This window comes from Lepisma saccharinum, chromosome 11 (genome assembly GCF_977018435.1).
Source record: "Lepisma saccharinum chromosome 11, izLepSacc3.1, whole genome shotgun sequence".
Classification (NCBI taxonomy): Eukaryota; Metazoa; Arthropoda; class Insecta; order Zygentoma; family Lepismatidae; genus Lepisma; species Lepisma saccharinum.
Genome location: NC_139239.1, coordinates 42,887,454 through 42,913,359, shown reverse-complemented (window position 1 = coordinate 42,913,359; position 25,906 = coordinate 42,887,454). Strand labels below are relative to the sequence as shown.

Here is a 25,906-nt window from a genome sequence, read left to right as displayed (position 1 = left end):
ATACAAGAATTATACAATTTTTCTACAGTTACAGTTTTACAAATTAAAATAAAATATTATAATATATGCAGTGTTATATAATTACAAAGTGTAAGACTAACAAGTGAGGTTATCTAAGTGTCCCCCTCCGATTTCCATGAAACTTGGCAGGTGTATAGTGAGGCCCAATGGAAGAAATACGTGTTTTTTTGTTTCAGCTAAAAAAACGGTTTTAGGGGGCAAAACCCCCTCAAATGTCAAGATGAGGACAAATTGAAGTGAGGATCTGACCCCTGTTTCCCCCTCCGATTTCCATGATACTTGGCAGGTGTGTGTATAAACGGGCCCAAAGGAAGAAATACGTGTTTTTTTTTTTGCTTCGGCGAGAAAACTGTTTTAGGGTGCAAAACCCCCCTCAAATGTCAAGATGAGGACAAATTTAAGTGGGCATTTGACCCCTGTGTTCCCCTACGATTCCCATGAAACGTGGCAGGTGTATAGAGGGGCCCAAAGGAAGAAATACGTGTTTTTCTGTTTCAGCTAAAAGCTGTTTTAGGGGGCAAAATCCCCTCAAATGTCAAGATGAGGACAAATTGAAGTAAGGATCTGACCTTTGCGTCCCCCTCCGATTTTCATGAAACTTCGCAGGTGTATAGAGAGACCCAAAGGAAGAAATACGTGTTTTTTGTTTCGGCTAAAAAAAAATGTTTTAGGGGGCAAAACCCGCCTCAAATGTCAATATGAGGTCAAATTGACGTGGGGATCATCTGACCCCTGTGTTCCCCTCCGATTTCCATGAAATTTGGCAGGTGTATAGAGAGGCCCTATGTCCCCTGCTTCTTCCTATGCCATATTTACGTGGTTTCGGGGTCGGATCCCCACTTCAATTTCTCATCATCTTGATATTTGAGGGGGGGGGTTTCCCCCTAAAACAGTTTTTTTAGCTGAAACACAAAAACACGTATTTCTTCCTTTGGGCCCCTCCATACACCTGCCAAGTTTCATGGAAATCGGAGGGGGAGACTTAGACCTCCCTTGTAAGTGTATTAATTAATTACAAATCGCGCACGCGCGCACCCACACTATATATTGGTTTGATTGAGTTGGTGTTTTAAGTCCACTTTATGCACAGTAAGGCTAATCGGGACTGGACCTACAGTTTAAAGTGGGATCCGAACCACTTGTGCCTCCACCGGGTATCGAACCCGGGACCCCTCGATTACAAGGCAATGACGCTACCACTGCGCCATTGGGGAGGCTCTCCACACTATATACATGTGTGTATATATGTATATTATATATACAGGGTGATTGGTAATTCGACATATTCCTGGAAAGGGGTAATACTAGAACACATTTGCAACAAATTTGACCCTATGCACCGGGGGTCGGAAATCAATGGGTTTCGAGTTATTGCAGTTGTAGATTTTCGTGACATATTCCGACTTGCGACCAAAAAACTACTAATTCTGAAAAAACTACTACACCCTAAGCATATAATCGACATGTTGCTAACAGCTGACGAATGAGTGATAACTGGGGAAAATATTCATGCCCAAAATTCCCATACCCACAGAAAGAAACAGTCATTGGTGCAAACGTCATGAAGAAATTTGGAAATTATCGTTTAAATCGAAGAGAATTACTCAAAAAATTGGTAACACATTTGGCGTAAAAATTACGGAAAAAACTTCCTCGTTTCATAAGCTCTCCAAAAAGATAAAAATGTTGTCAACTGACACACGGGTTGGGGGAAAAATCTGAATAGAAAGCGGAGAAGACGCGTTGTAGACCTCTTTGTACAGTGATAAGAAGTTGTCGTTTTTGAGAAATAAAGGAACGAAAACACATCCTCCAGCAGCGTCGTCAATTCTTCCGTTAGGAAGTTTTCGTAGGTAATGCCGTTTAGGTTTTGTGGCAGAAAAAATGGCCCGATCACATGATTGTGGTAGATTCCCATCCACACATTTAGTGAGAATTTTCTCTGGTTAGCATTTTCTTTATATTTTCTTAGACCCTTAGGGACCCAAAAATGCGCATTATGAAAATTCGTAATACCATCGCGGTCGAATTTGGATTCGTCCATTCACAGAATTCTTGTCAGGTGATGGGGGGGGGGGGGGGTCTTCAGTATCGGTATGTAGTAAAAATCGACAAAAATCCATCCTTCTGACAGGATCTCCCTCCTCAATAGCATGCGACTTTTGCATTTGTTGTCGCATGAAATAGTTAGTCTACAGTACACCAGTGGTTTCCCAAGAAGAGTTGAGAGAGAGAATTGAGACATAAGAGACAGAGTGTCAACGCGAGTGATTGTGTCTGAAGTACGCCGCAGGATTTGTAGCTTTTGTAACAGTTAATTCTGACAACCTGGAATCATGTGAATGGTAAAGGTAAAAAAGTAAAGTGTTCCCCTGTGCATAGCACCACGCCATGAAGGCGTATAGGGGGTGTGGGAGTAACGCCCCACACTTTCTTGATCCGGTCGTGAGTGAGGGTGATGTGATCAGCATCACGCCCCTGACCGCCTTTACCCCCCAGGGTTTCCCCCAGGTACCCATGTTATTCGACGCTGGGTGGGCGCCGGGGCCGTTTCCATCGTTAGAAAAGTTCCCGGATTTGATGGTAAATAACATTATTATTTCACTCATTTTCGTTCCTTTATTTCTCACAAACGACAACTTCTTTTCACTTTACAAAGAGGTCTACAACGCGCCTTCTCCGCTTTTTATTCAGATTTTTCCCCCAACCCGTGTGTCAGTTGACAACATTTTTATCTTTTTGGAGAGCTTATGAAACGAGGAAGTTTTTTTCCGTAATTTTTTAGGGTGTAGTAGTTTTTTCAGAATTAGTAGTTTTTTTGGTCGCAAGTCGGAATATGTCACGAAAATCTACAAACTGCAATAACTCGAAACCCATTGATTTCCGACCCCCGGTGTATAGGGTCAAATTTGTTGCAAATGTGTTCTAGTATTACCCCTTTCCAGGAATAGGTTGAATTACCAATCACCCTGTATATGTATATTAGCAGGTAACAATATGTTATAAACACATTCTTACTTTCCAAAGAAGCGCATGTGGGAAGGCAAAACGGATCCGGATCCGAAAGTACTGGATCCGGATCCGAAAGTACCGGATCCGGATCCGAAAGTTCTGGATCCGGATCTGAAAATTCCGGATCCGAAAAACTTTAGGATCCGGATCCTAAGGATCCGGAACCAACCGGATCCGGATTTCGGATCCGCCAGGATCCGGATCTGGCCATCCCTACTCCATTCAAACCATCAACAGAACAGGCACTGTTACAGAAATACTGCGACTTCCATGTCGCTGGCAACGGTTGTACACAATGCTGATGACTACATCAAAGAACTGTAAAAGTTTCACAGAGGTATCTCTTTTGCATCATTTAAGAATAGATAGTTGCCACTATTAAATCTCCAACCTACGTATTAGTCTCGTGAGAATTATCCAGTTACCCAATGTGCGGTTCACACGGTCCTGAATAAGAAATACGTGAGCCACAACTTCAAGATGGCATAGACGGAATACAAAGCCGAGAAATGACGCTGCGGAAATCAACTCGTACAGAAGAAGTAACACTAATACACGTTTCCGTTACGAGTAGGAATATGGTTCCTAATCTCTTTCTTCAAACACCTGTGCTATGTTTCACATATCAATGGTGCAAGTGCTGAATAGGGAAGGCTTTAAAGTAGATAGGGTATACTCAGGCTTAGATTTAAGAGGAATTATGGAGTTTTAGTCCCGAGCTTCCATTTACAAAACATCTCCACTGAGAAGGAGAAAGACATTTGATAAGGCTCGTAAAAAAAGCCAAGTACAGGAGAAACTAACCAACTGACAAACCCACACCTAACAGTTATAGTTGTGCAGAACACATTGGATGATGTAAATGAACGTGCAGTAAGTGACCGTGAAATAACGTGTGTGTGTGTATACGAGAGCTGGAGTATAAGTCATGGCAACAATATTTTTCTCAAAGTTAAATAAATGGTGATATCACAATATGATCGAATGTCCTGGTGAAGAGGAGAAGATGGCACCCGTAGTATGTGGACACGTCACTGGGTGACAGTGTGATGAACGGCTATTGTACGTATAGAGGGTATGCATTGTTGAATCAACCGCCAAGCCACGGCGTGAACACCGTTCGTTGTATCAAAATTGTCGTTCTTCGGGGGAGAAATGACAGACAATGCCACAGGGAGCTGGTGAAAACTGTGGGGAATGCGCCAGAGAATGCGCCTATTTTGTTCTTGTAATGCTAGTGTATGGTTTCAGACTTGTAAACACACGTAACACGATGTTATCTTTAAGAATATTCCCTCGCTTCCCTATCCTACACATGGTACATATGATCTGCATTTTTCATACACTGCGCAATTCTATTTGTATATTTCGGATTTTCGTGCCGGTCTCGCATTCTAGCGAAAATAACTAGTTGTCATGACGTATATATCGGATATACGTGCAGTGTTCATGGATCTCATTATATAGCACACCACAGGCCAACGCGCTGTATTTGTGGACGAGCCCTCTCGTGTGTACGTGTGGACTGCAGATAGAGCGGCAGTGCTGTGGCGTTGTAATAGAGAATAAGTGAAGCAAGAGGCGCCGGTCACGTTCATGTAGTGGAAAACCTCTCGTCGTGTGATTCGTGGGTAACTATGCACTGTGAGTGGTAGTGCAATCATGGCAGAAGAATGGTTTCGTGAAAATAAGCCTTGCTAACTGACCTTGAGGTACAATGTGTCGGCTGGAAGCTCGGACATCGCGGAGCGTTCGCTGTCCTTCACCAGTGGAAGCGAGTTGCCCAATCCTGATGAGGTTTCTATTAGTTGGTAGTAAAGTAAAGGTTAGATGAGATGTCTTCGAGCGCTCCACATCGCCGTCATAACTTATAGAGCACACGGAAAATGTGATACAGGTTACGAATAAGACTGGAAGCTATTTTGAATGACATCATCGCTAACCTCTTGAGAAGAGCATAGAATTCGGAAGTTTCATTGCGATCACCCTGTACACCAGAGTGAGTCGACATGGAACCAATCAATCATCAATTCTGCAGACCACTGCGTCCTCAACGACGAGAAAAACTGCTTCAGAGCGATTATTTCTGAAGTCAGCTGCCTCCCCCTGGCCTACTCCTCCTCAATCAACGTCTCCTGAAATCCTCCAACGACATCCGCCGTTTCATTACGGTATGTTTCTGACAGGACAGATCTGCTCTCCAAAATCCGTCATTTCAATCCTTCAGATATTTTCTTGGTTTCAACCCTCGCCCCCCCCTCTCTCTCTCTCTCTTTCTCTCTTTCTCTCTCGTCCTTTCCTTCCTTCCATCGTGGAGGAACGGCTCCTTCCACCCGGCAGAAATTACTCCACTGCCGACTCTTTTCTTCCCCCATCGACACGAACATAACAAATGGGATTGCATCGTCGTCCCAGAATTGAATTAATGGAATCTCCGACACCTCCCACAAATTTTCGCCGGCGCAAGAGATGACTTCATGTTTCCCGCGCTGAATGGAGTCAACCCAAACCGTCAATTTGCCAGCATTGTGTTTCTGTGTTTCGCGGAATCTAACAAAAGCAATCTTCCTTCCTTTGTTCGCTTCTGATTGAGCCCAACGGCAAATGCCACCCTTTCCTTTCCCATTTTCAGTTTTTCAGAAGGAGAAAGGAAAAGGAGGAGCAAAGAAGGTTTGGAGGCGAAAGACACGTCGTTTTGGCTTATGTCAACAAATTGTGTTGCATTTAAATTTTCCACTGTTAGGTTTATTGTACCCGCTCAGTGTGTCTCTGTGTAACGCCTTCATCCCTATAGAAATTACATTCAAATTCGGAATTTACCATGAATTTCGTTCTTTGTTAAATGTTCGACGTGATATCAATATATTTTTATTAGGTTCTCTCATAATATTATTTGCATTTTGTTATTTCGTCGTTTTTCAGTCACTTTTGGATTATATCGACGATGAGGATGAATGATAAGAAGAGCTATCACAAAGAAACGTAGGTCATGATTCCAAACCTGAACCTTCGGTGATAGGTTCGTTGGTGGAACACACAATGAGACCACAATAGAATTCAGATTATGATAAACCACTATGTACAGGTATGTCACAAAAGCATGTATGGAATTCGGGAAAGTAAATATGATATTAAAACTATGCACACTAGATAACCGAGCATGTTTTGATCTCGCCACCAAGTTCTGGCTTAGGCATGTGTGTTCTTTGCGTGTTCCTTCATCAATTCATATACATCACTCTTACTCACAGTCGAACAAGTGGTAGAAGAGCGAGCTGTAACAACTATGCTAGGTATGCCGGTACCCACAGAACATCAGTCTCCAAGGGATATCCACAATATCCAGATCAAATCCACGCATATAATGGATATCTATTGGACGTCCATTAGATATCCAGTTTTGGGTATCCATTTATTGATATCAATTATACAACTTGTTCTGAATCTCTATTTCATGATATCCGTTCAACATACACGGGTCAAGTGGTCGGCTTATGATCTCGCCACCTAAGTTCCCGAGTTCGAGTTCCCTTTCATCAATTTCATCAAATGATCACCCTTCTTCACTGCCGCCATTTAGCCAAAAATAACGATAATATAACGTCCATAACCCAAAAGCTGCAAAGAGCAATTTATTCCTGTATCGTAAATTGGTTGTCTGGAGAAACAGTTGATTTGGTTTTCTTAACTTTGCTTCTCTGCCACTTTTGGCTAATCGCGAATATAAGGATGAGTGACGATGTGATGAAATTGATGGACGCTCACAAAGAACAACCATGCCGAAGAAGACAAGTTTATTCAAGTATTGTGTGATAACTGAACACAAAGACTGATTTATAACCGTACACTGTTGGAATTACTACTTTAAAAAATCTATTGTAAACAGATATCGCCATGGATCTGCATGAAGTAGTGGCGCCCCGCCGTCAGACTTTCTGGTGTGGGTGAATCAATCGACAACTAAAGTAAATTTGTATGGGCCACATCTCCAAAAAAATACATAATGATATTCACGTTGCTATAAAATGGTCCAAACAAGAATTTATTGTGAAAGTAATATAAGAGTGAAACTTATACAAATTCAAATGTTGCATTGAAAATGTGTTATTTTTTTTTATGTTCAGACCTCCATAAACCAGGGGTTGGTAGAGTTCGCTCCGAAACCAGAAAAACAATTTCATTTGATTTTAATAGCGAAATTTGGCAATTGCATTTTGACAGGATGGGCCAACCCGATTTTAGGTAGCCCCTGTTTGCAAATGCAGAACTTACCTTCCGCGTAGGCAGAAACGTACATTGCGAGACAAAGCTGAGAAAGAGATTTCTGCGCAGAGCCTCAAGGAATTCCCTTACAATAACGCGGTCGTATTCCGGTGGCGCCTCTCCCAGCGGTGGAGTTGCGGGGAGGACCAAATGATGTACCCAACCTCTTCCTCCGCAGAAAGATAGATCTCCAGTGGAGCGCCGCTGGGGGCAGATTCCCAGTAACGGCGTTACCTTCCTTCCCCGTAGCAGGCAGCGACAGACAATTTGACAGGGGATTTATGGGGTAGTTTACCCGCACCGCACTTGGAAATCTGAATACCTCGTGTCTTCTCCATTACACATAAAAAGCCCCCTCTCTTCTTCCCCGCACACATGTGAATGCGGATATTATTAACTGGCACCGCAGTGGGAAAACGTGTTTTAGAGGGCGAATGGAGCTGAAGAGCCGTCGGGGACGGAAAAAAAAGGAGTTTACTATCGATCACTAGAATAGCAGAAAGGTTGGTCCTTCGCTGGTAAGGCATTTTCGAGAGCCTCGATAATGAAATTGAGACTTTCGAGATCTCGATTCGGCACCACTGGCGCCGAGAGACCCAGAGGCTGGGAAACCGAAGATATCCTGACCCAACTGAGAGGACATTGGTGTTTCGAAAATAAACAACGACGACCAAAAGTGAATTGAGGAAAGTGGATTTGAGCTACAATAAAAACAGGGTTGCATTTCGCAGGGCGAAGAAGATAAACCTGTGCTCTCATACAGAGAGGCACAAACACAAATTCCACGCATAGAAAAGTAAGAGACTACTCTTTAGGGTAATATCGTAGAATAGATACATGTACAAAGTAGATACAACTCCCACGGTTTAATTAACACTAAAACAAACTTAACAAATTTTATCGAATTCAAAAATAGCAAGCTGCTAATGATATGTTATACATGCATACATATACGCAGGGTGTAAATTGTGATGTCATTAGAGAGAGGATAATATTCTTAGTGGGCTTACTTTGTTAATCTTATAAATGTTTGCCAATTGCTCCTTAGCAAATTAATTTTTATAGGTTTCCAATTCAAACCTCGCATACTGTATCTTTTTAATCTACATATTATACGAGTATATGACTGTCATATACGTTAATTGCTTTAAATCTAAAATCAAATGGAACACAAATCAACACCATTCTAAGTTAATTTCTAAAATCAAGCTATAAGAAAATTAATATTTTGACTTACATGATTATTCGGGAAAGAGTACTATACTTTATCTCGGAAATCTCTGATGACTCGAGAGAGCTCGACTAATAAACGCGTAAGAGGACAATGCGGCTGCAGCTACCAGCCGTTAGCTAGAACGCGTACAGCTTCGCTCCTCCCTTCTCTATCTTTATGAGCGGCCTTGCTCCAAAGTTTCTCGGGACAGAGTATACATTTATTGTTACTGTTATTGTGCATATGATAAGAATTTGTTTGTTTGAATTGAGTTTTAAGTGCACTTTGTGCACAGATAGGCTAATCGGGACTGGAACTACAGTTTAAAGTGGGATCCGGACTACTGTACCATGTGCTTCCACCGGGTATCGAACCCGGGACCCATTGATTACAAACAGATTACGTTACCACTACGTCATCTGGGAGGCTCTCATATGACAAGAGTAGTTGGCAATTCCAAGCATCACATAATTTGCAGGTAGATGGTACCCACTGAGCTACAGCGGCTTCTTTATTTTATGCTCGAAGATTTTTTTAAATATTCACTATTTTTGAACTGAAATATGGCCATTTTGATACATTTGCTTACACTTTTCCTACACAACTGCATTTTTTTACTTTGAAAGGTTGCTTTCTACATTTTGGGACAGTTATGGTTTACTTTTTGTTTATACCGGTAGTGATATGGTAGCCCCTGGGGATTCTATAACGGATTGTCTAAATTAAAACTAGGTCCCTTATTTCCCCAGGCTTCTCACTGCGAGGAATATACGGACCTGTCCGCTCTTTGTCAGGATCAGAAAGTTGTGTCGTGACGTCGCCACGAGTAGTCTCATGCCTTTCACTTAGCATGTGACGTTTTTCTAATGCACAGAGAGCTATTGTGGTGCCAGGTGTGTACCTTCTAAGGTAGTGTTCTACTAAAAATAAAAGCGGTTATTTTGCACTGACAATTCTTTTATACATTTTCTTTCTTTTTGTATTACGCACAGCAAGATTTGAAGTTTTCTTAAGCCCAACTAATTGTATTCAAAGGTTTTGCATTAAGGCAATATTGTTTGGACGCTACATGTGGAAACAATGAATTTGTAATTTTCTTAATTTTTCTAGGCCTATACTGTGGTGCAACAACCATTGAGGTCCATGGCCTACCTGATGATTACTGCCCTCACTCCCAATTGGCAAAGCAGAGGTGAGGTACCATCCAACCAGTTACAGGGTGACGTGTGATCAGCACGACGAACCCTCGGTCGTTGTTGTAGATTTACATGACCGGGTTACACTACTCATTCATAGCTCCCCAATTTCCTCACTGGTAGGTGGCCACAGGTTTCATACACTGGTCGAAATCTCAGGAGAAAAGTTGTTACCCTTTACCCTGGAGACTAGAACCAGCGCACGTCCCGTAGCCCGAGCTCGAAGCCTGACGCCTTAGACAGCACGGCCGCGGTGCGGGACCTCTGGGTGTATATCTCAAGCAAAAAATGTTCATCGCTTATCACTGGTATTTGCACGGCGAAGTAACACGTTATTTTCTATTTAAGACAACAGTAACGGCTACTTTTCCATATCTGAAAGGAAAAAACGGTAGTTTATATATACTAGCGTACGTTTAATGTAAAATATACGGGCGCGTGAACAAGTAAGGTGGGTGTGCGCAATTTCGCCATGTTTTCAATTCTGCCAGATACCTGTATTTCCCAACACGTCGGCCTAAGTCGGCAGATGGTGCTAGTGTATAGGTAGGTAGCGCACGCTGATCGTGTTTTGTCTCATTTTGATGGGGAGAAACTAAACGGAAAAGATAGGCAGCCATTGTGTGTGCGAGACGTAGCGTTGTTATAAGATCGAGAGCAACAAAGTGCGGTCCTTTTGTCCAGGAAGGAGGGTTCGAAGCTATGTAGCAAGTATTGCATTGTGAAGACGAACGCTTTCTGCCTACAATGATATGTGTAGTGTTGTGTCGTATACATTGAGAGTCATATTTTCACCCCATTTGTGTAGTCATTGGAAGTGCTTGCAATTTCGCCATGTATCGCATGCCTACCTTCCTATTTACAAAACTGGACTTGTATCCAAGATGACGGCTTTCAAGATGGCCGCCGTCAAGGGCACCCTCCCTTATGACTTCCCCCTAGGCCTAATGTGGTCACACATGGTTGTTATTCATCAATTTCCACTAAAACGATTTTTACAAGGGGTGGTAAGGGACTTTTGGCCCACCCTGTATATTATGTATGTCATTACTATCTATACTTTTTTCATTATATTCATGGGGTGAAAATATGTTTGTTTTGTAGCGCGGTTTGTCCTGTCCCCTCTGTTTACAGTGGGTGGCAAAATTGTGTACAGGTGTATGCAATTTCGCCAGTTGCAGGGTTTTTTTCTTTTGTCTTTTGAAGTACCTGATTAATAGCGCATGAACGTGATTTTTTTTCCACACATAGCGTAACATATATACTATCAATTTCCAGTACAGACGTTATCATCATACTTATCAGGAATTTGTAACGGTCGTTCAAAGCTTAACGTGGCGAAATTGCGCACACCTACCTTACATAAAAATGTGGTAAGAAAAAACAACGGATAAACATTACCTAGCAACCCAGTAAACATGGGTTTTATAAGGTTCTCTGCTTAAGCTTGGGCGCAGTTACAAGACAGAGACACACACACGACTTATTTTACACACTTCTTTTCCCAGGTGGACCTTCCTCGACACTTGCAAAGACGCCCTCTGCATTAAGGGAGATCTCCTTGGATGGGCAACAAACAACAATTTCAGGGAGAAGCTACGCTCTCCGTAGCGAAGCTGGTCCCGAAGGACGCGAGGTAAATTTGTGGGAGCATCCTTGAAAATAGATGTCGAACTCGAGCAATCTGATCATATAAAAGTTGGTTAACTTTGATCGTTATTGTCTGCTGCAGTTCAGATACAAGATACCATCAAACTGTTCTCTTTAAAAGTCAGACCTATAAAAGACTGGAAAGTATAGAACTTATTACTAAAAACAAAGCAAAACGTCCTTCACCTTCCGGTCATAACCCATGTTCCAAAGTACTCGGAATGGTCTGATCACTCTCCACGGTATATTCTGTCCTGCAGACAGGAAAATAAAAAGTTTTAATGTTATGTTCTCTGAAACCGTGCTTCATACATACAAACTGGGTGAGGGATATAAATTGCTCTTCACTACAAACTCCTATCATTTACCAGTTCTTTCTGCATAAAGAAGAGAAACAGTTTTTGATTTAATCTTAAGTGAATAAATTTTGAAGTGGACCTCAACAGCTTTGTATGAATTCTTTACCACATTGTGCATCAGAATTCGTCATAGATTCCACCAGTTGGCTTTAACGTTTTAAAGCTAATGATGAGAAATGAATTGTCGCCCGAAGTTTGCACCCGGGAACTAGGTCCATTGCTCAGTTGGAATCCGGCAGTTAACCGAAGCTTCGCAGCCGATCAGAGTTGCCAAGCTACCGATAAGAAAACTGCGCTTTAAGCTCTTGAATTATGATAAATGTGACTAACTCTGGGTAGGGTCTTATTGCTATTATGTAATTATTATTAATTTATTATTATTATTATTATTATAATTTTCGAATGGATAGTTTTAAGTTCAATTTATGCATCTTTTGCATTTTGGAGTTTTGAGCGTGCGTTATTGATTATTTGATATAGTTAAGCCATATTTGGAGTTCCCCCATTAAATTAATTAAGAATAGTAACAAAAGTGTATATCACGTACATGAGTTTTTAAATTATTATTTGTAATCTTAATTTTAAAACTTGTTCAAAGACGAACATGGTAATGCAGGTAATTTTAAAATCGGGTTGCATTTATCACTTTAGTTTTTTCAGGATTATTGTTGCTTTCGTTTGAAATTTCTTGATTTTCTGAATATTTCGGGACGGACTGTAGCCCCATCAGCTCCCTCTCTGCGTACGCCAGTGTTGCTAAGTCATTAGCACTTTTCTTCTCTGGACTATATTCCGTTATATTAAACGCTCTCTCTTAGCGCCAAAGCTTCCCTCCACAAATAAGCGCGCCAAGGGTAGGGAGGGCTTGTCAGTTAACGTGTCAGAAGCAGATTACCACGACTGACTTGCAGCTTGAATCATGTCTTTGCTACGTCAAAACTTGTGCCGGAAATACAGCAAAGAACTACAATGCCTGGCGTGGAGCAAAAAATTATGCTGCATAAAAGCAAGCTTCTGAAAGCATGGAAGCAAATAAAAAAAGTTTTATATAATAAAGACTGGGCAAAGTTTAAAATCTGGATCTCCTCGTCACCGACGAAACAATGAAATTTTCCTTGAAGCACCGAACGCCCACCTGAACGTTACCAGGGAACGTCTGCTCGGCTGAGTTTTTCTGATCAAATAACCGGATATTTGGCGCTGCCTGCCTACGCTAACGAAGCAATTACCGTCAGTCTGTCTGCCGATGGGTGTCTCGCCCTTCCTTCCTGCTGACAGTCGCACGTTTAACTCCTGCGGGAGCGAGAGGAAGAACTCGTTTTCCAAAGACAATAGGCGTCAGAGCACTTGCGGATGTCTCCAGGCCATTTTCTTCTGCTGCTGTCACCGGGAAGGAATTACCGTCCGTTGGAGTGAGCCTGACAACCTTTTTCTTGGGACTTGAATTCGATCCATATTGAGAAAGGGGTGATTCGCCTGAAAACACGTTTAAAATCCCTCGAAGTAAAGAGTAATCACGACATGATGAGAAATATAATATTTCATTGGAATAGTGGCCTTTCTGTCATTCTACATTTTAGGTTAATAACAACGATCGAGACGGAATGGATGAAAAGATAACCACAAGGCCTGGCAAGGATTCGAACTCGAAATGTTCTCAGGTGGGACTGGGAGTAAAGCACGACTGCAAACATAGTTCCGAGTGAGACCAGATCTTTACAAAATCCATGTGGAAATCGCAACTTCGGGCATGGCTAATTGTGAGGGTCAATAGTAGCGTGTTTCTTACTTGACATATGTAAAAAATAAGTCAACATTACAGTAAAACACCATAAGATTCATTCGATTACCTTATTCAAAACTTCGTTTTACCTATAAACGTATCGCATTTCATTATAGTGTGTATGTAAGAAACACTAGAAAGTAATACCTATGCCGTCATTAATGTCCGAAGGCTTAATATTAAATTGTTAATTTATTTTTATTTGTTTGAGAAAAATAAAAAAAACAACAATGATATATTGTTTGGATTCTTTTCCTCAGAAGCTTACAAGTAGTAAAACCACCAAGATCTGAGCTATGCAGTGGCGGCGAGGGGGAGCAGTTGCCTCCTCCCACTTTTTATTACTTTTGCTCCCGCACTAACTATGCTAAACCTTATGTACCAAGGGCAGGTATACTGTCCTCCCCTCCCCCACGTTTGGCACATTCCCTCTCCCTCCATTTTGGAAATAACAGTCGCCTCTGCAGCTATGTAATGCGCTATATATTTATTACACAACGCTTCATGTGAAACATAAACGCGATTAGATCCACTGACAGTGTCATGTATCGCATAATAGAAATGTTGAAAAAACACCATACCTGCTTGTTGCTGTTTAATTTGCCGCCCGGTAGAAACTAAATTTATCAATATCTGTCGATATTACATGTAATCTCAGAAGGGAGAACGAATATTGGGAAAGATTTTAGAAATGTACGATACTGGATTTTGCAACATGGAATGTCGTAAACAAATTGAATGCTGAAATAAAGAGTATATTTTAGGTTAACAGCGTGAAACGTGTACCGAAATTCATTACGTTTCACATTCAGTCCTATACATAAAATGTTAATTGAATGAGTCCCTTGAATATCAGAATGTTTTAATTTGTCTGCAGCGCTTGTAAAGGCAACAATTTCAGCAAAAACCCTGCACAATACGGATTTGTGTAGAAATAATTAATTCCAACCAGTGATATTTTTCTGGTGGTACGTAACGATATGTCGTGCCGGCACGTTTTCCCCTATATGATGATAAAAACTCTGGGTAAACACATTCAAATGCAAGATTGTGTGTGAATATACCACAGCATTTTTTGTAGCTTCAATTATTTCAATGACTTTCGTGGAGCAAGTCCCTTCCGTTTGTGTTTTTTAACATTTAGATAACCAAATGACCTGTAGTGGTGTCTTTTCATCACAAAAGATTTCTCTTGCCGGCTCACCACTATTTAACATGCAACAAACATCATCATTGAATTATATCAAGCAGCTACCCCTATGAGAACACACTACTCAGAACTAGCTATACTATTTACAGACTTTTAAGGTGACAGAAAAGTGCATTGAATTTAAGCTTCCTTTCTTAAAAATGGCAATGAAACCAACTTGGATAATTCCACAGATATTCTTCCATGATCACACAATGCTAATTTTAATTATAATTACAACCTTAGTAGGATATTTATTAACATCAGTATTCAATAAGAATTTACCAATCGAATATTACTAGAAGGGAAAACGCTACAAACAACATGGACAATTATACCAGTAATTAATTTAAATATTATTGCGGTTATTAATAAAACAATATGTTCATATGTTCAAGGCTTAAGAAGGTTAGCAGTAAATCCCTAAAATAATTTAATAATATTAGAAAAAATAATTAAAAATATTGTAGACTCTAGAAATATTTCGATATACAAATTGTAGTACTACTTCAAATTAACAATTATCATTTTAAATCCCAAAATATAATTTTGGCTTTGCAGTTAATATACGAGGGTTATTTTTAAGTAAGGTCTGTTTTGCACAGTTGCCATGATGCTGCTCAAGGAATGCTGGGAGCCTGCGCGCGCACTCATTCCCACGCCCAGGCGCAATTTCAAACGGTATTGACAAACAGACCTTGCGCCTAGCGACTACCACCCGTTCCGCCATCTGAGGACCTTCCTGGGCGGCAAGCGTTTAAACACTGTTGAAAAAATGAAAACGACCATGAGTAAGTGTCTATCATCCCAGGCGGCAGAGTTCTAAGAGGAGGGTATCCAAAAACTCATAGTTCGTTACGATAAATGTTTAAACCAGCAAGGAAATTATGCAGAAAAATAGAGAAGTGTATGTAAATTCAGAAAATAAATGTTTTTTTAAAAAAAAACATTTACTTTGTTTTTATTGAAAAACGGACCTTACTTAAAAAATAACCCTCGTATAATTTTGACTGCCATTTCAAGGTAATACAGATGTATGTTCATTTAATGAGCCAAATATGTTTTACACACCTCGCTGACTAAGCTTGCAAATTTAATTGTCGAATCACCATCTCTCATCCAAAGTTCTAGTTTCATAAGGTATATCTTGGTACAGTTCCCGCCGCTGGAAAACTTGGCAGCCATCACTGGAGTATCTACCTACTGACTGCAGCGCTGGAGACGACCATCATAGAATGTCGTCCCTCTTTGAGGGGAATTTGACCACTTGGTTGCCACATTCACAGTAAAGGGAAGGGCAAGACAACCGTTATACAGGGAGCAGGTATTTCACATGACGAGAGAGGAAGAATTCTCGCCCTCTAAGTGCTTGAATGTCTCATTTATACTATTTTCTGGCCCCTTCGAATGACTCGTACAACAGCACGCTTAGTTGTCATGTTTTCTTGAAATATTCATTTGGCAACAACAGCCTGAAGACAACAAACCATTTAACGGAGGCGAACTACCAGAAATAGTCTTCTGACCTATAGTCATGGCACAGGCGTTTCATTCAGTTAGTTCTTTTAATTTTTACATTTTAGAATCCATTGTCACTTCTTTAGCGTCGTGATGAACTTAAAAAAGGTAAAAAAAACAAATTTAAATAAACAAGAATTTAAGTTGATATGCGTCTTTCTTCTCTTTGACTCCTCTCCAAGGTGTATTTACTCCAGAGATCTTCCTTTGTATAAATTTTTACACTTGCACGTGAATTCGCACGTTATTATATTCCTTGCAACTCTTTGCTAAAAGAAAACATTGGTTTAATCCGTTGAAAGGGCTTCCTAATTCGCAGACGGTCCAGTGAGGATAACTGGCTGGAGAGCTTTCTCCAGCGAGACTGCAATTACGTTCGAAAAAGTCAATTTGCCACCCACTTGCATTGTCTATGTGCACGTTCCAAGACTCCAACCGCTTGCTCGTAGTCTCCTTGGAATTCTCTGTCGAGCGGAAGTCAACACATACTCAGATGCCGAGCTTGGGCACGAGAGATTCTTGTAATAAAATCCCCCAGCTGCAATTATCTTTACAGCTAGTTAAGTTAGGCTTAGTTTCAGCAAATCCATAACTGTTCTCAATTTTCTTTTTAAGTTTGTAGTGCAGGCGAAATGTTTGTTTATGCTGGACTGTATGATTGTCCAGAGTGTGTGAAACGTGTGCTTACGTAAGGCAATCAATAATTTTAGTGTCTACAATCTGAGACACAAAAGTAGACGGATGATAGAATTTGCGCTGTTGCCAAACCGTTGCAGCCAGCCGTGTACATTGGATTTCTTCCAAGGTTAACCGCAGTGTCTGCTCACCTTTTTCTGTTTGGATTTCTAACACACATGATACCAAAATGACAACCATGCTTGCTTGGAAATAACAGAAATGACAACTGATTATTCCTTTGGAGGAAGAGTTGACACTTGGAATAGGTAACACTGCATGAAAAACATGGCAGCGTGATCAAGCCAAAACTGTCATCTATTAATGTGATTAACGCTTTCGATTAATTTATTTTCACTTCGCTAAGTGTCTTGTTAGAGTACACACGTTTATTAGGTATCACCTTAGACAGCAGAGGTTAAACCATCTCACTCTATCTTATATGGAGAAAGACATATTAAACAACATAGATTGAGACAATATCATCAACTCATTTTCTAATCATAAAACCAGAAAGATGTTTAGTTTGAGTGCAGTTAGTTCTTCCACTTGTATTTTATTTTCCGTCGCTCTTTGCCTCTTTAGGCTAATCAGGACGACGAGGATGGATGATGCTTCGAGGATGAAATTGAACGACGCTCGAAAATGAACACGTAACCCTATTCCAGGGTTTGAACCTGGAACCTTCAGTTGTGAGTCTATCATTGAATGATGGAAATATATACACTATCTGGCCATTCGTCACCGGACACCCCATCAGGTGGCATCATGGTGTGGTCGTGCTTCTCCTGGTATGGTCTTGGTCCTCTTGTGTTAGTGCGTGGAAACATGAATGCAGATGCATACCAAACGATCCTGGACAATTCTGCGCTACCGACATTGTGGGCACAATTCGGTAGTGGTCCTTATCTGTTTCAGCACGACAATGCCCCATGTCATACGGCAGGTGTGATCAACATGTGGTTCGAGGATATGGGTGTGCAAAAACTTGATTGGCCTGCCCAAAGTCCTGATCTCAACCCGATTGAGCATCTTTGGGACGAGTTGGAGCTCCGTTTGAGAGCCAGGCCACACCACCCAAAAAACACTAAAGAGTTGTTCGCCGCTTTGCAAGAGGAATGGAGCAGGATTCCCGTCGAAACCTATCGCAATTTGGTGGACAGTCTTCCTCAGAGGGTTGCGGCTGTACTTGCTGCGAAAGGTGGCCCCACACGATACTGACGGATGCCTGAAACCGGATTAAAGTACTCGTTCCAGGTGTCCGGTGACGAATAGCCAGATAGTGTATATGGGGTCCCGGATTCGATACCCAGCGGAGGCGCACAGTAGTTCGGATCCCACTCTAAACTGTAGGTCCACCAGTCCCGATTAGTCTTACTGTGCATAAAGTGGACTTAAAACACAAACTCAATCAATATATATTATTATTATATTATATATAAACAGAGAGAGAGAGAGAAAATAATAGTAATGTACAACCACAGATAGTACAACACTTGATTGATATACATAACCACCTCCGCTAGAAAATAATCTTGGAGAGGCGGTCTAGAAGTGGCGAAAATTAAACCGGTCCCGCGTGTGCAGGAATCGCTGATGGGACTGTTCACTGCCAAACTTTTCCTTTATATTGCGGTACGATGCTCTTTGGAATTCAAACGCTATTTTCACCGAAGTGAATAGTTTCTCCATTAAACCGATTTTAATATCGCGTTTGGTAAACATTTTAGGTACTGTAGGACGTCTAAGTTTATGAAAATGACATTCTTATGAAGCTAAGCATTAACATATTAATACAGAACGGTATTGTATCTTAGACGGACCAAGTAACGAATGTTTATGCACGAATGGAACTAAACTTGTTGGTATCATTTGAGCCATTTCTAGGTGCCGTGCCGTACGTTGAGAATAAACTAATTTTGATTCTACAATACGTTTAATGTTATTTTTCATTTGCAAGTACGTAGAGTTCAACGACGGATATCAGGATCGTAAAACCTCCTCAAATAAATTGGAAATTGTATGCTCATGATGGTTAATTTAATATTACCCAACTCTTTCTTTGTTACAAACAGAAATGGATATTTCTACTTCTTTCTCTTTTTTCTTAGCCTACAACATTTTTAAAATTATAATTCCTGCACAGTCAACTACAATAAAAATAGGGGCAATTACATCTTGAATACTAGCTTCAATGGAATGCGTTGTGTGTTGTATAACTCTACGGCAATGAAAGAACTTCAGTAGCCTACTTGAGCATAAAATAGTTTTAACAAACTTTGCAAATGACAGGCTGAGAATTTTTTACGCTGTGGAAAAGTAGCTGTAGACTCCATGTAACCATATTCCCCAAAATATATTTAAGTTATGTTCAAAATTACACAATCTCGAGAAAGTCAAACGTTCAACAGTGAAAGCAGATGCCGGGTAATGCAATGCAAATAGCTTTCTCATAGTTATGATGGCATACGTGTACGTTCTAATGTCCACGCGAGAGCGACAGGTCCAATTGACATGTGCGGCGTGAACTGGAGAGTGACCCAATGCATCAATTGAGGCGCACGTGTCAATCACAAACAATTACGCATTCACGTCAGGGCAGCTAAGTAACAGGTGTTGAATCGTCGTTCAAGTGATAATTTATGAAGTGTATTACTTCAATTATAGGTCATGCTGCGGAAACATCCAGTCTCAATCACATACCATTACCATAGCCGAACACGAAAAGTCCGGCTGTTGCAAATGCGACTGGAGCGTCCACAGGTGTGTAATCGAGGAACTGCCCTTGTTTTGTAGTAAAGACAGATATATCTGTACGAATTATGAGTTTCAGTCTAGAATCCTCCACTATTATATGGTATCTAATGGCGGTTTTATTGAGAGAGATCATGTTCACACAAAATCTTAGAATCAAGATTATTTTCTTTAAATTACCGCATTATACGCGTTGATTCTTTTACTAGGAACATTTCAATTTTGCCTAATCAGGTAAATTGCAGCTAATTTTCATAGGTTACCAACAAGTGCATTGTTGAATTCATTGATAACATTCTGGCCTTACTTCATATATATCGCATTATCCCATTCCAATTTTAAAATCTTGAGTTAATTTCAAGATGGTTGCCTTTAGTTGTAATGTGCTTGTATCATGATCAACAACTGCGACGCCAAGGATGCCGGGTTCGAATCCCGCTCGGGCTTGGTTGTTTGTGAATGTCCATTCATCAATTTCATCATTTCATCACTCATCCCTATCTTCGCAAATTAGCCAAGAGGCACAAAACGCGAAGTACAAAAAACTAAATCAATCAATCAATCATGATCAACAAACTTCAATTGCATAACAGTTTAACTATTTTTGACTCACCCTATGTATGAATAAAGGTTTTAAACTTTACTGGTTCGGTAAGCTCAAATTATCAAAGGCTACACTTCGCGAATGTACGATGTGGTTGTGATAACGCTGTAGCCTGATGATTCGAGTATCGATCCACCTGTGGAGGTATATTCCACAGGGACACGCTGGAGGCTCTATTTTACTGCTTTCAGATTTCCACCGTAACGCTCCCATAACAAGAAGTTCTAATTGTACTATGTTATCATCAAATTTGTAGAAACTTACAATCTACCTGTCGGAAAAATATACCATTAATACCCCTCCCAGGAACGGAAGGGTGCGTTACATGGTTAGATCAGAGAGTGAACGTTCCTTCGGCTTTTAGAATAAATTAAGTAGGCGTGTTAAGTGCTGGTAAGGCAAATATTTATCTATATTTCTCAATTTGAAAAGTATAGTTACATTTGCATCCTTACAGGAGCCGAAGGAACTGTACAGAAAATATATTAAAGTGGCAAAATAGATTCTCCGCTTAACATTCTATAGCTATTCTGGTTCTACGTTGTTTTTTCTGCCTTTCTATGTGAATAAGTGAACAAACATCCATCCAGGGGTGCCCACGGATTATGGCACAGGTTGCGCCATCGAGATTCTTGGGGGGGGGGATTTTTTACATTCAACTAATATAAAATTCAACATTTATATATTTTTCTAAAATATATGTAAAAAATTGACGCCTTAAATGCACCATAATTAATCCATTAGATGAAGAAAATAAACTGTTTTAGGGTATTATCGAAAGGGGGTGGGACAAATATCCAACTCTTACATATTAGGCCTTAGTTGACACGTGGGTTCTGGGTAGGAATCTGAATTAAACGTTGGGGAGGGACAGCATCCAACTCTTGATCTTTGATTATGGGAGATATTTTAGTTAGAGGGGGATTGAGCATTACATTTTAAATTTAGGGGATATCCAATTCTTGTGTATTATTATTGTCTTAGACTGTTGCGGAAATTCCGGTCTGGAGACTGAGAATTAATTATTTGGAGGAGGCAATATCCACTCTTCAACATTAAGTCTAAAACTGGCAAGGAAAGTTTGGTGGTAGGATTGAGTATTAAATTTAAGGTGTGAGACTTGAAGCTCTTGATAAAATGTTAAATCTTAGATTGTCAAGGGATTTCTTTAGTGGAGAGAGAGTTCAAATATTAAATTTGGAAATTGTATTTAGCAATATGATATCCACAAGTTTTCAACCCCGAACGGCCCAAAAGAGAAGCTGGAAGAGGCTAAATATTTCGGGATCCTAAGAAAGTATTGACACCCCATTAAATTAATATTCTTAAAAGCCTGCAAAGAAATGGATGTAAATAATTTTTTGGCTCGCTTCGCTCGCAGTGCAGATTTACGAGAATGCATGTTTGGCGCCTTACCGAGGTGAATGTCAAGTTTTATACTATAGCTGCAGTACAAGACATAAGCTATATTCTCGATATTCATCGCCGTATTATATTATCACCCTGTGCTTAAGAATTTCCAGCTAGAGATCTGTAATGTCTCGTGAAACAATAATTGAATCGGTCATACGGCTGGAGTATGTTATTTGGTTTCCCAAGGTTGAATTTTCTATCTTTATCTTAAGTTGTGTAACAATTTGTGTTAAATATTCAAATTGTGAGTTTTATAAACCCACTCACAAACACTATTTATATCCATATTTAAATAATGTCATTTACTACATTTAACCAATCAATGTGCTACCTTTAAGATTTTTTCGAAAATCGAACAGTTAAAAATATGGACAGTTTAACATGGTAGCTCAGTCGTTAGGGCGTCTGACTACCATGCGCGAGACCCGGGTTCGATCCCCGGCGGGGGAGGACCGGGACCTGTTCAAGCGGTTCCGGCGCCCACCCAGCGTCGTATAAAGTGGGTACTTGGAGGAAACTCGGGGAGGGGGAAGGCAACCAGGGGCGTGGTGCTGATCACATCAGCTCCAGTTCGGCCGAGATCAAGAAAGTGTGGGGGCCCTAATCCCACACCCCCTATACGTCTTCATGGCGTGGTGCAAAGCACAGGGAGGACTTTACTTTTTTTTTACTTTTATTTCATTCAAATATAGGGTCTATTAATTTGAACGTCAGATCTTTAAAATTAGATAGAATGAAAATCACAAGTGTAAATTACACTTTATTTTGAAGAGCAAACAATGGCATTATGTTTAGAACAATATGTCGTTCAAATGTCCTCCTCTGCTTCGGTGGGTGGAATGGATTCTGAATGTCCAATTTCCAAGCACGTCTGCACACACATTGAGCAATGGCTCATTCTATGTTCCTTTTCAAGTCACGAACTGTGCGTGGCTTAGTCTCATAGACCTTTGATTTGACATAACCCCATAGAAAATAATCCAGGGGGGTTAGATCACAAGATCTTGGTGGCCAGTTCACATCACCCTTTCTGGACAGAACTCGTCCGGGGAACTTTTCCTGCAATAATTCCATTGTTTGGCGAGCTGTGTGCAAAGGTGCACCGTCCTGTTGGAAAAACACATTGTTGATGTCAAGATTTGCCAGTTTAGGCCACAAAAACTGCACCATCATAATCCTATATCGCTCCACATTGACAGTCACGTGATTTCCATGTTGATCCTAAAAAAATAGGCCCGATCAGGACATTGGCCCAAAACCCACATCACACAGTCACTTTCTTAGGATGAAGGGGTACGTCCAGAATCACTTGCGTATTTTCATCTGCCCAAATCCTACATTTTTTTTTGTTCTGTCGGTCGATTATGTTGATTATAAATTCCTCTCAATGCGCGAAATGTCTGTCGAACTGAACACGAATTTTGACAATAAATTCAAATAATTTCTATACGTTGTTGCATTGTGTATCTCTCCATGATAACTTGTCACAGACTACTGCACCAAGATGCCACAGTTCCATCTCGTCATTCCAGTCAGTGTTGCCACAACACTCTAAAGTTCTGACGTTCAAATTGGTATTACATATTCATCCAAACTATTTGTGGGATTATGATGAACCATTTTAGTGGCGGTCTTGAGTGATTAGCACCCCTGTTTAGGGAGGATGGGCAGATCATGTATAGTGTTCAGAAAGTCTAAGAAAAAGTTACTTTCGGTAGACACGCTGTCGTTACTAAATACTTTGTATGGATTACGATATGGTTTGAGGACCCGAATGATATGATTTGAGGGGAGGACGCATGATATGATTTCGGGGTGACGCATGATATGATTTGGAGGGACGCATGACATGATTTTGGGGGGGATGCGCCATTGGCGTTGGGGTGGATGGGCACCCCTGCATCCATCCACCACCCACGATTTCAACCTATGATGGTTGGCAACATAGAACTACACCACAGAGTCCCACGAATGTAACACATTTAATTTTGAAGCAACGGTAACTGTAAACCAGTCACTAAAAATAGTTTAACTAAGGTACTTATTAAGCCAAAGTACATCAGTTACTGTTAATTATTGCGTAATAGCAATGAACAACAGTGTATTCTAATAAAACATACGGATCTGAAACAAATAATTCGGCTATTAATTACACGAACAAAAACTCGAATATAAGTAGTGACATTACTACTGTATAGAACTGATGTTTTCTTTTCACTATTTCAAGCTGACGTCACGAGCGAAGTCGATTTCGAAGCACTTTTGATTGGTTGTTCTATCATACCATTTGAACTCCACAAGATGTCGGAGAACAATATAACCATCAAGAATGACTGACAACAGATGCATTGCTTCATTAGAGCTGATAGGAGTTGTTTGGTTTAATAGACAAAAACAGTCGATCATCTGATAGAGGGAATGATGTAATTTAATTGATGAAGCTTGCGTAGCATGTTAGCAGTTCACTGAGAAAATTCCATAACATCGTTTACACGGTCGGTCTCATGTGTAATGATGAGTGTTTACGTAGCTCTAATTACGCATTGTACTGCTTCCCACCTTATCGCTTGCTGGAACGATGGCAAGTAGATGTGTTGTGTTGTATACCTTTGTTACTTGCCCGCAGTTTCAATGAGAAAGTGCTGAGAGTCTGTGTAAGGTAACGCGATAATCACTCTCGTAAATGTATTAATGCTTTAGATAAAACAGGGAAGACTTCTGCTTCGTCTACTAGTACATTACGTAGCAGAAGTTGTTAAAATAAAAAAAAAATGGTCTTGGAAAAGTCCATTTTATGCACTTATAGGCTAATTTGGACTGGACCTACATTTCAAAGTGAGATTCGAACCACAATGTGCCTCCACATGATATCGAACCAATTGATTACGAGGCGACGATGTAAGCAATACCATATCGGGGAGACTCTTAAAGTGAAAGATGAAGCGAGAGGATCAATGGGAGACAGAAAAGAAGGCAATGAAAGGAAGGCGGCTAATCCACAGAAAAGGAAAGGAAACGCAAAAGGAGGACTGAAAAGAATGATAAAAATAAAAGGGAGAACGCAATTGGGGGAAAATATAAGAAAATGAACTGAGGAAGTGAAGTAGAACCGATAGGAACGAAACAAAGAAATTATGCAATAGTATAATACAAATGAAGCCAGTACTATTTCTTCTTTACCCAAAGGGAATCACATGAACCCCGACCCTTCTGTAGCCGCTGATGGTCACCTCCGCAAGGTTTTTTTAATTCCAGTATCGATTCCCACTTAAAACGCTGGAGATAAAACGAGTGGTTGATCGCTGGAAGATTAAATGAGAAATGACTGTCAGTTCCTATAAATTGGCTGTTAGAAAGCTATTTGTGATAAAAGCTATTTAAGACAAATCATTAATGTCGTCGTTCAAATACCCGAGGATTTAAGAAAACGATATTTCTGCAAAAAAATTACCTTTTATTTTATATTTACAATAATACAGTACTAATAATTATTATGAAATAATTACAATAAGTTACACTAAATCGGATGTAACTACAACTTTAGAAGAGTTACTTTATGATTGAAGCATCTATAATTTTAATTTTAACAGACTTACTTTTTTATTACAGTTGCTATCTGTAACAGAATTACTTTCCGATTAAGTAACTATAACTGCAACAGCGTTGTTATCTTCGCTCCAAGAAACTATTACTGTAACAGAGTTACTTTCTGATTCAAGGAGCTATTACTGCAAAAGAGTTACTATCTGATTCAAGAAACCTTTACTGTAATAATGTAACTTTCTGCTTCAAGAAACTATTTTTGAAACAGAGTTAATTTCCGAGTTAAGTAACGACTTCGGTAACAGAGTTACTTTCTGATTCAAGGAACTATTACTGTAATGAAGTTACTTCCTGATTGAAGTAACTATAACTGTAGCTCGTTTCTTGAACAAACGTAAATTTCTAAAGTCTGTACTACACATTTGAATGTCAGATGTTCGGTTGTAGGAATGAAACGAACGAACAGCTGGGATATACCAGAGCATGGTGATTTTGTTGATTGAACCCGTATAATGATCAGATCCCCAACCCGCCACCCCCTTCTCCTCTGGAGCTGATGCGATTTTAATACCGTTGATGTAGAAATAACGCTCCCCCGTAAACACGAAGCGAAACCTAACGCTGGGTCGAAACCGCTGCATCAATTGGAACTAATTTTCCGGAGTAATTGTAGAACCTTCGAATTGTTTTCCCCTGAAACTCAACCACTCATA

At 40.3% G+C, this 25,906-nt stretch overlaps 1 protein-coding gene across 1 annotated transcript in view; it reads right to left on the bottom strand.

Annotated features, from left to right (window-relative positions):
- LOC145994742 (regulator of G-protein signaling 7-binding protein-like) overlaps positions 1 to 25,906 on the bottom strand; it is a 579,659-nt gene that overhangs the window by 224,332 nt on the left and 329,421 nt on the right. The window lies entirely within an intron of this gene.